At 46.6% G+C, this 14,862-nt stretch overlaps 1 pseudogene; it reads right to left on the bottom strand.

The window, feature by feature from the left end:
* Positions 1-7,790: 7,790 nt before the first annotated feature.
* LOC120689419 lies at positions 7,791-9,376 on the bottom strand (annotated as a pseudogene).
* Between the last annotated feature and the right edge of the window lie 5,486 nt (positions 9,377-14,862).

Below are 14,862 nucleotides of genomic sequence, written 5' to 3'. Positions count from 1 at the left end.
ATCTTTTTTTTCCTTCTTTTTTTGCACAACCGTAAGGTCACTGGAGCAGTAAAGACATTGGTTGAGTTGATCGTATGGTGTGTCTTATTTATGTCAGCTTGTTTGCTGATTTAGGGTAAACAATTCTAGATACAAATTTTCCCATATTACTACTATTTGAGTAAACTGCATATTGTTGTTGTCATCTATCATTTACCTACTCTAATAAGAATGCTATGCTTATAATAGTAGATGGGAAAATAATGTGATGTTTATCACATACTGAAGCTTGATTGTGTCTACACTTGTGCATTGCATTGGTGCCTTGATCATTGCTGAGAATGAAATGGTTTTGAATTTTCTAAAAAAGTTTGGTCAAACAAAATCAGAGTTAGAAATATAAGATACAGATGTCTCCATTTATTTATTTTTTTTAAAAAAATGGAACGAGAGAGCGGTGCGCCTCCCAGCATCTAGTTGATATTATTTCTTGCATCCTGTGTTTCTTGTGGACTCGCTTAGGTGCACGTATACATGCATGTTGCATGGGCCTGTAGGCTTGCATGTTGATGTAACGGTCGTGTGTGAGCAGGCCATCATTGATCGGGCCAAATATGTGGCACAGCTAGGCCACACTATTGGGCTCGCCGGGCCTGCGGCGTGCCGATAGGCCATCAGGCTGTCATGACCTGGGTATGGGCCATGTGTGAGTAGTAATCAGGCCTGCGAGCCTTGGTTGTTGGGCTGGAAAACCCCATGTAAGGTAGCCCATGTGGGTGTTATATATACCGATGCTCTCTCTGAGTCTGAGATTATCAATCAATGAATGAACTAATCAATTATCTTCCTAAACCCTACTGATTCCTTTCTTCTCCCTCCACATTCTGAGACGGCGCCGCCGATCTCCTCCGCAGATGATGTATTGACAGTACAGGGCCTGTCAAGATGATGATGTGCTCGCCGCCGGTGCCATCTAGGCATCATCGCCGGGCTTGTTAGCTGCCGGGCTGCTGGCTGGTCGCCGATCGCGAGGTGCTGTCGACTGGGGCGCTGAGTTCGCCAGGCCATCGAGAGGATCGCCGGGCTGTGAAGATAGCGGCCGCTTAGGCATGTAATCATCGGCCATGCCGTGGCCACTGCACTGGCCACTGCCGGGCCGCCGCCACCGCCAAGATATTCGTGCGTCGTGCTCGCACTCAATCACCACTCACGCTTTAATTAATCACCCCTCATGATTAGCACCGCCTCTTCCAAATTCTTTCTTTCTTTCTTTCAAATAATATTTGTAAACTATAACTAACTTGGCAAAACAAGTAGTAGTAAAAAAATATTCAGTTGTAAGTAACTCGCACCCTGATGACTAATAATTAATCCGAATGAATGTGGATGCAGGGTGCTCATATTCGTGCGTCTGATCGCCTTCACGCTGTTCGTGATCTGGCGCATCTCGCACCGCAACCCGGACGCGTTGTGGCTGTGGGTGACCTCCAACGCGGGCGACTTCTGGTTCGGCTTCTCCTGGCTGCTCGACCAGCTGCCCAAGCTGAACCCCATCACCCGCGTGCCCGACCTGGTGGTGCTCCGGCAGCGGTTCGACCGCGCCGACGGCACCTCCCGCCTCCCCGGGCTCGACATCTTCGTCACCACGGCCGACCCGTTCAAGGAGCCCATCCTCAGCACGGCCAACTCCATCCTGGACGCAACCAACAATTATATTATCTCAATTCTCATAATAGAGCAGCATCATAGTTCAAAGTAGCATATATAAAAACAGAGAAGAATAATACAAATTACATGTTGAAAAAGTAGCCAAAGACAAATCGACAATTTCTCCACACCAAACACCTACTTGATGCCCATTATTCTTCATGAGGAGCAATCTGCACATGATTTAAGAGAAAATTAATTGGCGAGAAATGGCAGATTACAACTTGAAAATGATTTTGAATATTGGAAAAGAATGAACAATGGAGCATACCACTAAATTCTGTTTAGGCAACAACATACGGCGTTTTTTCATCTCTTCAAAATGTTGCATGATTTTTTCATTACCAATGCTTCTAAATATCTGCTTCTCAATGTAGCATATCATCAAGTCATTGAACCATTCATCCCCCATTTTGTTACGCAAGTCTGTCTTTATAAGAGACATAGCTGAAAACACCCTCTCAACTGAAGCCGTGGCCATCGGAAGTATCAAAGTTAGCTCAATGAGCCGATAAACCAATGGGTAAGATGTGTGCATTGTCTTCGTAACCATAATTTCAGCAACTTTTGAAAGTTCTTTACATCCACTAAAATATTGAGTTCTCCTAGCACGGTTGATAAAGTCCTTAAGTTGGCCCGGTAACAATAAAAGATCCGCAACATTGAAATCTTCAGCATATTTGTTACCTTTTGCCTTCTACGTGCAGATGTCCCTCTAGCATTTACTTCCTTGTCCATATTGGGCACTTTAATCTCATTTTTATCACAGAATAACTTCACATTTTTGAATAATGGCTCCCATCTATTATCCCTCATATCCTGCAAGCGATCTCTGACATCCATTATCAAATTCATTGCTTCAACAATATCTTGATCCTTCCTTTACAAAGCCTTTGACAAACTGTCTGTAGTGCTCAATAATTCTATCATCAAGTGCATGATGAACACAAAATCAAAAATTTCCATTTTACCAATTAAACCAAAAGCCCCACCATTACATGTTGGTTTAATAGAATCCTTCTTTACAATCTCTAGTACCTCCAAGATAGCCTCCCACATTACCAAAATTCGAAGCAATGTTTAAGATGTGAGCCCAATCTAGTATCTCCAGGTCTAGCTAGACTACTTTCTTGGTTCATACCTCTTCCAGTTGTAATCTCACCATTCTCCAACTTTTGTAGCAACACATCATGATGTTTTGCAAGCAATGCATCCTTTCTCATACAAGATGCACCCACAGTGTTGACTATTAAAGGAACATAGTTAAAGAAATCTGCAATGGCGGGGTAGAAGTTGAAACAGCAACAACCATTAACTGCAACTGGTGGGCAAAGCAATGCACATAGAAAGCATTTGGATTTATATCTCAAATCAATCTCTGAACACCATTAAATTCACCTCTCATATTAGAAGCACCGTCATAACCCTGCCCACGAAGCATAGAGATGGATACCTTGTGGCTGGAAAGCATATTGACCAAAACTTCTTTCAATGCAGCTGATGTACATTTCTCAATATGTTTAAGTCCAAGAAACCTCTCCATGATCTTTCCTTCATCATTCACAAACCTGCATAACACATTCCATTGTGTGTTACTAATAAATAAAATTTAAAATTGTGAAATTAAAATGACATAATCCATGAGACTACTAACCTCAAAATCATAGCCATTTGCTCCTTTATTGATACATCTCTAGACTCATCAATTAGCACTGAGAAATGCCTACCCCGAATCTCATCCATAATCACTGCAGTGACCTCCTCTGCACAAGCTTTGGTAAGGTCCTTTTGTATATCAGGAGCCAACATTTGACAATGTTTAGAACCTTTTTCATATGCATCTTTCACCTTTTTCTTGTTCTTGTACCAGTCAACCATCTCTCTAAATGTACCTTTGTTCAGAGAAGTAGAAGACTCATCATGTCCATGAAAAGCTTCTCCTTGTTCAATGAGAAATCTTACAATTTCTAAAGAAGAGGTCAAACGAATTTTGTATCGAGCTTCTTCCTCTTTAGTGTACTTAACAACTTTGTTAGTCACACTTGTCCTCTGGTTCATGAAGTCGTCACACTTCATAATTGCATTGTTGTGAAAGTGGGAGGCAGCATGCTTATCAAATCTTTCCAAAGCCTTCTTCCATTTCTCATAACCTTTTTTTGCAAAGACATCACTCCCAAATTTTTCAAGCTTGCCGGGCTGAAAGAAAAGATAACAGTACAAGCAAAATGCAGCATCCTTTGATTCACTATACTCCAACCAATCATATTTTGCAAACCAACTTTGTTGGAAGGATCTCCATTCACCACTTTGCCATTTGCGAGGAAATGAAATACCAACCGGTTGAGTTGGTCCTCTCAAAGCATATGCTCTTTTCACTTGATCTCTAATTTTAAATGGATGCTCATCAATTGGTATGCACATTCCTGGGTCACTAACAATATCCGAAGAACGAAATTCCATCCGTGATAATTTTGGTGGCCTTGTGTTCTCATTATTCTCTAGGCTAGGAGTACTGCTACTGCTTGAATAATAGTTGAACAATGTTCTTTTCAACATCTTGCAATCTAGGGATGAATTCAAGGTTCAATTGGCTACTCAGTATACTAAAAGTAACAATTTCACTATTAATTTTTAGCCAATTGTATTTCTATAGGACTATCAGGAGCATACCTTGTTGCAGGGCGCCGACCACGGGGCGGGGCACTCCTCAGTCCTCACGCTGGGGCCTGCGGCCTGCGGTCGCCAGTCGCGAGCTCGAGGCGGCCGTGCGGCGGCGTGGCGTGGTGCTCGCGTCGGGCGCCGGCGCCGGCACGCCGCTCCCCCATCCGGCCAAGCGGCCAGCCCCCAGGTCGCGTTGGCGGCTCGACGGACGGCGGTTGCCAGGAGGCGAGCGGCGGCGGACGGCGAAGCAAGCGGTGGCAGCCGGCGAACATCGGGCTCGGGGCCGGCGCGCCGCTCCCCCAGCTGGCCAGCCCCCAGGTCGCATTGGGTGGCGGCCGATCGGGAGCCAGGCTGCTGCCAGGGGTATCCCGGACTGGTGGTAGGGTTTGATATTTTGGTGGGGTTGCCGGGCCGGATGGGCCATTTTGTTTGGGATTGGGCCGACCTAATTCTTTGGGCTGTGGCATATGCGGGGCCAGGACTGATGGGAGTTGGGGACCAATAGCCGGACGCAGGCCGGACTGCGGACGCGACGGCAAAATCTCCTTCGTCAACCTTCAGCTAGGCTCCAGCCCCTCCTAAGCTCCTTCCCATGGCGCAAAAAATAGAGGGGGGGCTCCGGGGGGGCTTCACTGCTGCATTGGGGGTAGGGGGGGCTCAAGCCCCCCCCTGCCCCATGTTGGATCCGCCCTTGGCTGGAGCACGAGATCAAGCAGTGCTCCAACGCGTACAACGCCGCCAGGGGGCTCAAGGACGGCGAGCCCAGGGCCACCTGGATGGCCGACGGATCCCAGTGGGAGGGCACCGTACTGGAGGGCACCGTACTGGTGAGTTTTCTTCAGTATTGCTCGCTCTTGTTACTATTCCATTCATACACATTTTTGGTTCGCTGACCAATACCTTGAGCACATGTAATAACCAATATCTTGAGCACATGTGCTAACCAATATCTGCTCCTAAGCACCTAGGAGATACTTACTGGTGTACTCCTAGGATCACGAGCTGTCCATACTCACTCTGTTCGCTGGGCTGGAGCTGGAGCTGGTGGCTGGAGTGATGTGAGAAAAAAAATACTGTTGGTTGGCTGGTGGCTGGAAGATGGTGCTAGAGTTGTGTGAGAGGAAAATACTGTTGGGCTGGAGGCTGCTGGAGCTGCCGAACAGAATGTCTGAGATAATTCAATATCTCGTAGGTGTGTAGGTACAACACCTCCCTTAAGTGTCATTTTAACATTCGAAAAAAGTTCCAAGATAAGAAGTATATTTATACTGGGACGACAGAGGTAGTACCGCAGAGCACACAACCGATCCAAGTCCATGGGGCACGTTCGAATCTCGTTTTGGTCCATTTTAAAGGACTGTGGGTTGGCCTTATTCAGCGCCGTTGCCGTCGCGCTGGCCGGCTGGCTGGGTACCATTCTCGTGCGGTGGTGCTGTGGCCGCCCCTCCGGCCCCGCCGCCGGCCAACGCGGCGGCAACCTCCAACTGCACCTACACCCAGTGGCGGATCCAGGTCACAGGCATAGCTTCCAATGGAGGTTGCAGCCCGTGGGGGGGGGGGGGCTGGAGCCCCCCTGTGGATCCGCCAACTGCCTCCACCCGCACAACAACCGGCGTAACGATCACAAGGACCACATGTGCGTGCCAAGGTATTTCGATCCCTCATCAGAATGCTAGTGCATCTTGTACTACTGGGGCAGCGGCAGGCAGCCATCGCTCGTCGTCTTGCCGCGTCGCGATGGCCGGCGACAGCGACGCGTCGTCCACGGCCGGCCCTGCTCCCACCACCGTCTCCACAGCACCTGGGGGCTCCCGCTCCAACAACAACAACCCCGTGGCGGGTCCGCATGATGACGACGATGTCCGGTGCGTGTGCGTCCATCCCATCCCATCCCGATGATGCTCGTGTGTTTTTGCTTGATTGCTCTGCTTCTGATGATGGCTCTGCTCATACAAATTTGAAGTCAATTACCTAAATAAAAAGAAAAAACATGTTAATCGAAATAAGAAAGAAAGATTCAATTGTTCATTATAACAATCATAAGGCCCATGGCCCATAGGCCATTTTTGGTTAAATTCATTGATCAAAATCCTTGCAAATATATTTTGTGACACAATAAATTTAATGTAAACCAAGATAACTTAATACCCGACCATTACAACGAGATAAGTAAGCCATTTTTGTTTAAATTCATTGATCAAAATCCCTGCAAATAGATTTTGTGACATAATAAGTTTAATTTGAACCAATATGACTTAAATGCTCGCTTGTTTGCTTGCTGCCTGCGTATCTAGTCTAGTTATATATGCAAGTATGTGAAGGATCGGACAGATACATAGCCCCTCAATTATATTGTTTATTACTGGCCGGAGCACGCTATCATCATGTGCGTTCCAATCCCACCCATCCTGCTGCTTTTATTTGCTGCACTATTACTTGCGATACATTGATTACTAATGTATGCGACGCTACTGACTGAACTGAACAGGGCGCCGCCGCCATCGGCAGCAACAAATGACAACCTCGACTTGGATTTCCTGGAGCATTATCAGTCAGATCAGAACGACCTCGCCGTGAATTTTCTGCTTGACGACGACTACGTCCCCTTGTATCGCAATAGGTGAGTTGTTAGTTGCTCTTCATGCCTGCCTGTTTCAATTCGTTGCCTCATTAAATTAAGCATAGCGAAGCGATCGAGAGCTAGCACATATGTTACATCTCACTGGAATATATAATTAGATGAAGGATCAACATATTACATATATAATGCATTGAAAATCATTTTGTGCTGATGGCTGTCCTTTCCTGTTGGATACATGATATGATGCAGGATGAACGTTATCCCTGAGGCGGTGGACCAAATGCCGATACGTTTGGAAACAACGGAAACTGACAACAACACCATGTATGCGGGAGGGAGGACGGAGCGGCGCCGGTGAAGGGCGCGGGAGGGCGGCCGACAGCAAAGTGAAAAATCCACATATGCATAGTGGCGGAGGCTAGAATCACCGGCAGGGGGGCTGCTTCCTCCTCTTCTTCCTCCCGCCCACCTTTCTTCTGCTTCTCTCCCTTCTTTCCTCTTCTCCTCCCTCCTCCTCTCCTCTAATTTCCATGGAGCTCATGGGGGTAGGGGGGCTTGAGCCCCCCTTGCCCCCACGCTAAATCCGCCCCTGCATATACATGCGACCGCGGGGTTTATCTAGACCATCCATACATCTCGAGATTTGTTCTAAAGTACAACTTTAGATGTATTCTACGGGTCATATTCTATTCACATGGTGGCTCTTGTTACAAGTACGTGTTTCTGTATATATACACCAATGAACTGTAGTCTGTAGAAGAAGAAAAAAATCGAATGCCCTTTTGCAGCAACAGAAAAATGAAGGAGACTGTGATCTAACCTATGCCAACTACTGCCCAGAATGTGCCAATATCCTCCGCCTCTAGTGAAGAAAGCCCCTGGTGTACAAAAGAACCAGAGTGAGCATGTTGATTAGTTTCTTCACCTTCTCCACCCTCCAGCTTCCTTCAGACGACATACTATCATCAGCATCTTCCTCCCTCACCGTCACCAATGTCGAAACCGAACAACTGCTCCTCTCACCATGAAGAACAACACTGATTTGTCATCTTCCTCCACCTCAACCACAACCTGAACCGGCGGAGCCATCATGGTGTCGTCGTCATGAACAACCACCGCCACATGATCATCGTCCGGTGGTGACCCCTGTGACACTGCAACCATGTCAGTTGCACTGAAAACGTCACGGTGGTGATCGGTCATGGTCACCGCAAGCAACGGCTGCCTCTGCTGACGATGCCGATCATCATCGGCAGCCTTGGAGAAGAAGACCTCGCCGTCGACGTGGTAGCGGCTGGCCGTGCGCACCTCCTGCGCCAGTGCGCAGGGCCAGCAGAAGAGCCACCGGGCGTAGTCCGTCACGGACTTGGAACCGCAGCAGGCCATGCTCCCGGGGAGCCCAAACTTCTCCGTCATCTGGATCCTCCAGTAGCCGCCGTAGAGCAGCCCGCACGCGCAGAGCAGCACGCCGGCGCCGCCCACCACATCGCGGATGTGCCGCGCCGACACGCCCAGCACCCAGAGCGGCGCGAAGCATAGCAGCGCGAACGTGGCGGCGTGCACGCACGCGTTCCCCAGGCCCAGCCGCTCCATGTTCCACCCGAACACGCAGAAGGTGTAGGTGAAGGAGAGCCACCAGGCCGGCGACGCGTTGCCGGCGCACTCGAACATGCCGCCGGCCCACTCCGGCTCGACGATGACGTGCCCGACCGGAGAAAGGCGCTGTTTTGCATCGGAGACCATGGCGTCAGAGCACGCGAGCTTGCACGGCGAGCTGGCCTTTCCCAGCGGGCTGCAGACGGTGTACATGGCGGCGGCGACCGGCGCGACGACGCCGAGCACGAAGAAGCCGTCCTCGGCGAGCTCGGGGCGCGTGCGCCTGGTGTACACCCAGTAAAGCCCGCAGAGCACGTACTGGCATGCGACGGTAAGGTGGAGCAGCGCGACGACGACAGTCAGGTCGGCGGCGTCGCGGGGTCGCCAGCGGCAGAGGAGGAAGAGGTGGTGGCAGAGCGCGGGGTGCTGGTAGAGGTTCATGAGCGTGAAGAGCACGTTGAGCACCTGGTTGTTGGTCTTGACCCAGCAGCTCCGGTCCGCCGGCGCCGGGAACGCGGCGTCGAGCAGGCCGAGGAGGAGGAGCACGAGCATGCCGCCGGAGACGCCAACGCAGAGGAGCCAGAGGTGCAGCGCGATGTTCATGGGGTTCTTGAGCCATTCCTTGCACGCACGGCGGAGGGAGCCCCAGTCGACGGCGGATGACGCGTCGTCGTCCGCAGATTTTGGGCGACAGAAGGTGGGGAACTGCCCAAGCCAGTGCGCGCGCTGTTGTGGCCTGTCGCCGGGGAGGAGGTGCTCGGAGAGCGGCGGCATGGAGGCTCGGTAGCTGGGGAGGGCAGGGGCGTGGTGGTCCGGTGTGGCCGGGGCATTGTCATCGCCAGCGAGAAGCATGGCGGCGACGTGGCAAGAAGCGACGGCTGAGCCGGAGACTTGCAAGAAGTGGTACTGCCAAGAAGGAACGGCTTATGAAGGGCGCGATCCAGCAAACTGGGGTCAGGTCAACGTCAATCTTGGGTGCGTACGATTTGGAGCCCAATCCTAATTCTACGGTTGACCGCAGGTTCTCGTCCTCACGGTCAATCTGAGCATTTTGCGCATAACACGTGTCTTTCGACAAACTAAAACCAACCGCTCCTCTTCTTCTCCCATTCAATGTTTTTCTTTCACCATTTTCTTTCCTTCATTTTTCCTCTCATATTCCCGTCAGCAACATGCAAGAGCAGCGTGCGGTCTGCAGCCTGGCGGAGCGGGCCCGCAGGAGCGGAGGTGCTCAGGCGAGCTCCTTGAGCTAGAAGCTGCTGCCCGGCGTGCCGGCGCGCCGTGCGCGGGCATAGCGGCGCTTGGGGCAACCTCGCTACGTCAGGTGCGACAGCCGAGCCGACCCGCGGCAGTAGAGGAGCTGGAAAGCTCCGCGTCGGAGCAGCTATGAGCTAGGCCGATCGGATCTGTGTTGTTGCGTTACCGGATCCGGCTATCCGAATGCTAGAGCTGCATTTTCTTTATTTTTTCCCTTACCTATTTTTCCTTCTCCAAACTTTTTTCACATAACATTTATTGATTTCATAGTAAAAGTTTCCTATTTGACTTTTGCGCAAAAAAGTTATTTATATAAACTTTTTTTTATTTGTTAAAATTCTTTCGTGCAATGTTGTTTTTTTATTTTTTCTATAAATTTTTGTTCTCAATTTCTTGCTCTCCCAAAGATTTGTTCACAATTTCTGTTTTTTCAATTTTTAATAAAAAATTTCTTCAAAATTATTGTTCTGAATATTAGCAGATTGTTTATTTCAAAGTTTTGTGACCAAATCAAAATTTTGTCTGCTAATTTTTTTAAAAAATATTTTCCCGAATTTAAACAATTTTTTTAGTCATTTTTTATTTATAAGTTTTTTATCTACAAGTTTTTTAAAATTTTGTTCACCATTTTTGCTTCCAAATTATTGCTTTTCATTTTTGTATATTTATTTTTTTCCTTTTTTTATTCAAAAACATTTTTACCTGAGTTTTTTATTTTTGGATGTAAAATTTTCTCTTGAATTTTTTCAATTTATTATGTAAAACTTTCTCTTTCAAATTTTTTGCTATTTTTTCTATCACTTCAAAATTTTTCTTGAATTTTTTTAATCTCTTCAAATTTGTCCGAAGATCAACCATAGGGAACCCTTCCCTACAGTCGACCATAAACTAGCAGTGCCAATCATGAAATTGCAGTCGACCGTAATTTGCGGAACTCATGGTGGATACGACCGCGGGCACGACATTCTCTTTTCCGCTTCACGGGCTCGTGCCATCTCGAACCAATAATATCAACATATTTTGCCAAAAAATTTATCTTAATCATATTTTTAACTCAAAAGTTTTGTCATCACCTTTTTTCGCTAGTAAATGCCTTTTTTGTTGATAATATATGCTTGTTAAAAAGTTTACTTTAAATTATTTTGGTCATCAAAATTTTTTTGCAAAATTTTTCACATATTTAATAATTTTGTTTCTTTTTTGGCCACCCTTATTTGTTTCTTAATTTGTTTTTTGCGGCTATGTATTGTTTTTTCTCTAATTATGTGTAGTTTTTCTTGAACTTTTTTATCTTCATGTTCTCATCAAAATTTTAAGCTTCATAGTTTCTCCTTTTTTTAAATAGTTCTTAGTCTAAAATATTTTTTGTTCCAAAGTTTTCCCAATCAATTTTTTAAACTCTACAATATTTTTTTTCCAAAATTTGCCTATCAATTTTGCTCAACTGTACTATATTTTGGTCAACATTATTTGTTTTTTTTTTGCTCTTCACTAATAGTTTTAGCAATCTTTTTTTAGTCAAAATTTGCTTCAAAAATAATTTAACCAGCCATACTCGTCTCAACTGATTAGGGCCAATCATTTTCAACCAACCATACTCGTCCCAACTGATTAGGCCCAATCACATCATTCTGTCATACTTGGCCCAATTGATTAGGGCCAGTCACGTTATCCTGCCATACTCGACCCAACTGACTAGAACCAATCATTTTCAACGAGGCATAATCGTCCCAACTAATTAGGGCCAATCTCGTTAACTTGTCATAGTCAGCCCAACTGATTAGGGCCAATCACGTCATACTGCCATACTCGGCCCAACGAGTTAAGGTGGTCTGAGTTTTTAGGATTCGACTCCATGATCATATGCTTTGTATAATGGGATTTTAGTATATATCAAGGCTGACCTGCCATACTCGTCCCAACTGATTAGGGTCAGTCACGTCCACCTACAATACTCGTCCCAGCTGATTAGGGCCAATCACGTCAAACTGCCTTACTTGGCCCAACTGATTAGGGCCAATCACGTCATCCTGCCATACGCGACCCAATTGATTAGGGTCAATCATTTTCTACCAGTCATAATCGTCCCGACTGATTAGGGCCAATCTCGTTGTTAACATACCGTATTCGAAGTTATATGCCCATTCAAGAACATATGCATAATACAATATGAACACAGAGACGCAGAAAAGCGCCCAAGCTCTCAGTTACAGCACCAAAGCGCACCATCGTACACAGCAACGCAGCAACCCGGCCAATATCTCCCGTGCCGTACATACTCAACTCTTTCTTGAAACCTGCCCAAAACAAAACAAGCTCTGTCACTTCCTAAACAAATAAACAAAACTTACTTTCATTTTCTTCTTAAAAAATAAACAAAACTTACTTTTATGTCAACCGCCCACCCGATATTACACCCCAAATCCCGAAAATTGATTGGCTTGCTAAAAGAAAATTTTAGTCGCGAAGTCCTAAAAGAGAAGGAAAAATGAATTGACGCGCGGGCCCTTGAGTGGATTCTGATTCGTCGCCGCGTGTCAACCGCTGGAGCAAAACTAATTTTGCTGTCGTGTGTCGATTCGGGCGCTCGCTGCTCGCTTTCCAAATACCGAAATAATCTGCTGTCTGAGGATCGACCGTACGAGATTGGTTCTCACGGTCGACCGTAGATTAGCTAGCCCCGATTTGGAGTACGTTTCACGTACGAGCTCCGGAGAAATACAAGCTGACTTTGTCCATTTGATTTGACGAGGGAATAAAATGATGGAGCTTTCTAATTTCTCGCTCCATTGTTTGCACCATTTTCTACATATTTTTTTTTGATAAATTTTAGAGGAAACTATGGCAGTCGTGGTTTGATCTGAACTTTCTCATTGTAAGGATCGTGGCCCAAGAAAGGGGGTTGAATTGGGACTTTTTCAAAATTCTATCTAGTTCTTAACCTAGACTAGTATTGCCCAATCTATAAAATTTGAAACCTAGTCACTAGAGCATGCTAGCACAAGGTCCTTAGGTAGGTGAACACACTATCATGATCATGTTGCCTAAAAGATATCACACTAGCAAGATCAAAACCTAAGCAAAAGATCACACTACCATGCAAGTTGTCCTAGTCAAACTACAAGCAATCAAAGGCAAGAGTAACAACAAAAGGATTTAATTGCTTGAAATAAAAGTAAGAGACACGAGACAACCGGATTTTTTCCCGTGGTATCGAGGAGTTGACGCTCCCCCCTAATCCACGTTGGAGCACCCACACAAGGGTATAGCTCCCTTGCTTCACCAAGGAGCAAGTGATCACTAAGAACGTTCTTTCTCCATCACCGGAACGGCGAGCTTCACACCGTGTACAATCTTCTTGTCTTGGGGCTCCCACAAACACCAAGAGCTCACCAAGAACCTCCCGATCACAAAGACCGGCTAGGTGCCGTCAAACACCAAGAGTAATAAGCTCCTAAGCCTTCACTTGACCTACACTCAGTTGCCCCTAGCTCAAGCACACTTGCTACACTTGCAAAGGATGGATTCTTCAAGGTTGAAGCACAAACAAAATGCTAGATCTTCTCTTGTTTGCTCAAAGCACTTTCTCTTCTTCTCAAGGGTGGCCTCAAGTATTCAGGGTGTCAAAAGCAACTGAAATGAGCCATGGGGTGCCCTTATATAGAGTGGAAAGAGTTACATAGCCGTTGGAAGTCCACTACAGAAAATCCGTGAGCACCGGAAGAACCGATGTGTGTCAGATTTGAGGCATCGGTTCAACCGGTCTTTCTGTGTCCAAATTTTAGTCGTTGGGGTTCTGACACAGTATCCAGGCTTGCGTCATTGCACCGGTGCATGCTCCGTAGGGGCATCGGTTCAACCGGTGCTGAAGAGGTTGACTGATCAACTCAAACAAGCTCTCTGGAACATAGGACGTCTAATGCACCGGTGCTTCAATTCTGAAGCGTCGGTTCAACCGGTGTTGAAGAGAAGAAGAAGTCCACCAAAACATGCTCTCTGGAACAAGGTACATCCAACGCACCGGTGCTTATCTTTTGACCGTCGGTTCAACCGGTGCTATAGAGTTTTCGACTTGATTCCTACCTGTACCCAGAGAAGATAGACCGACAGGGCATTGGTCCTCCCGCCAAGCATCGGATGCTCCGACGCTAGGGCACCGGTTCAACCGGTGCTGCTGTTTTTCTTTGTTTTCAGCTGAATTTACTTGGATTTGAATGTAACTTCGATTGTTTCTTCTTCCAAGTGTTGTGTTAACTTCTATTGACCATCTTGAGCTATTTTTGAGCGAGTGTGCAAGATTTCTAAGGCCAACTCAATTTTGATCAAGCTACTAACTCATGAACCCCTCTTAAAAGTACAGTCAAGAACTAAAAACTATAACCCTATCTAAATCAAGTGTCCTTCATTTTCTTGTAACACTTGAGACTAGAAAGGTCCTTAATCTTTGAAATTGAGTCCTTGGCACGCATGATTGTTCCGAATTGAGGGGTCTCTTTTCACATTTCATATGAGACTAAATTAATCATTATTTTTTCCTTCAAAACACACGTTAGTCGCATACGGTTGTCATTAATCACCGAAACTTACCATTAACATCTATCGGCCTAGATGCACTTCACTCATTAATACTGAAGCTGATTTTGTGTACTCTTTTTCATTAAAAAAACACAGGGGCAGAGGGTACAACTTTAACCCTTATCCTTACTCGGTATTAGATACAGTGTGAACTGTGAATCTTGCAGACGCAGCAGAATCACTAGCATTTCTCGTAAGTTTTTCAGCTTGAAGTAGAAATCACAAATCAAGCACAATTTACAGGTTATTCCAGTTCAAAATCAGAATATTGACTGCGGATTACAGTATTAGTAGTGCAATGAATTTACAGGTACAGTGGATTGATACGTGAGAGGCAGGGCACCTGGGACAACCGGAACCGAATCCAAGTTTTGCCGCCGCCGCCATCTCCTGATGCTGATGCTGATGCTGGCTTCGCCCCTACGCCGCGGCGCCGCCCATCTCGATTTGCCATTGCCATCTCTCATGCGCTCTCCATCCCCGCAGCCATTGCCCGCAGCTCAAAC

The sequence above is a fragment of the Panicum virgatum genome, chromosome 9N (assembly GCF_016808335.1).
Source record: "Panicum virgatum strain AP13 chromosome 9N, P.virgatum_v5, whole genome shotgun sequence".
Classification (NCBI taxonomy): Eukaryota; Viridiplantae; Streptophyta; class Magnoliopsida; order Poales; family Poaceae; genus Panicum; species Panicum virgatum.
Note: the sequence above shows the minus strand (reverse complement) of the source record. Positions and strands in the feature narration are given on the sequence as shown.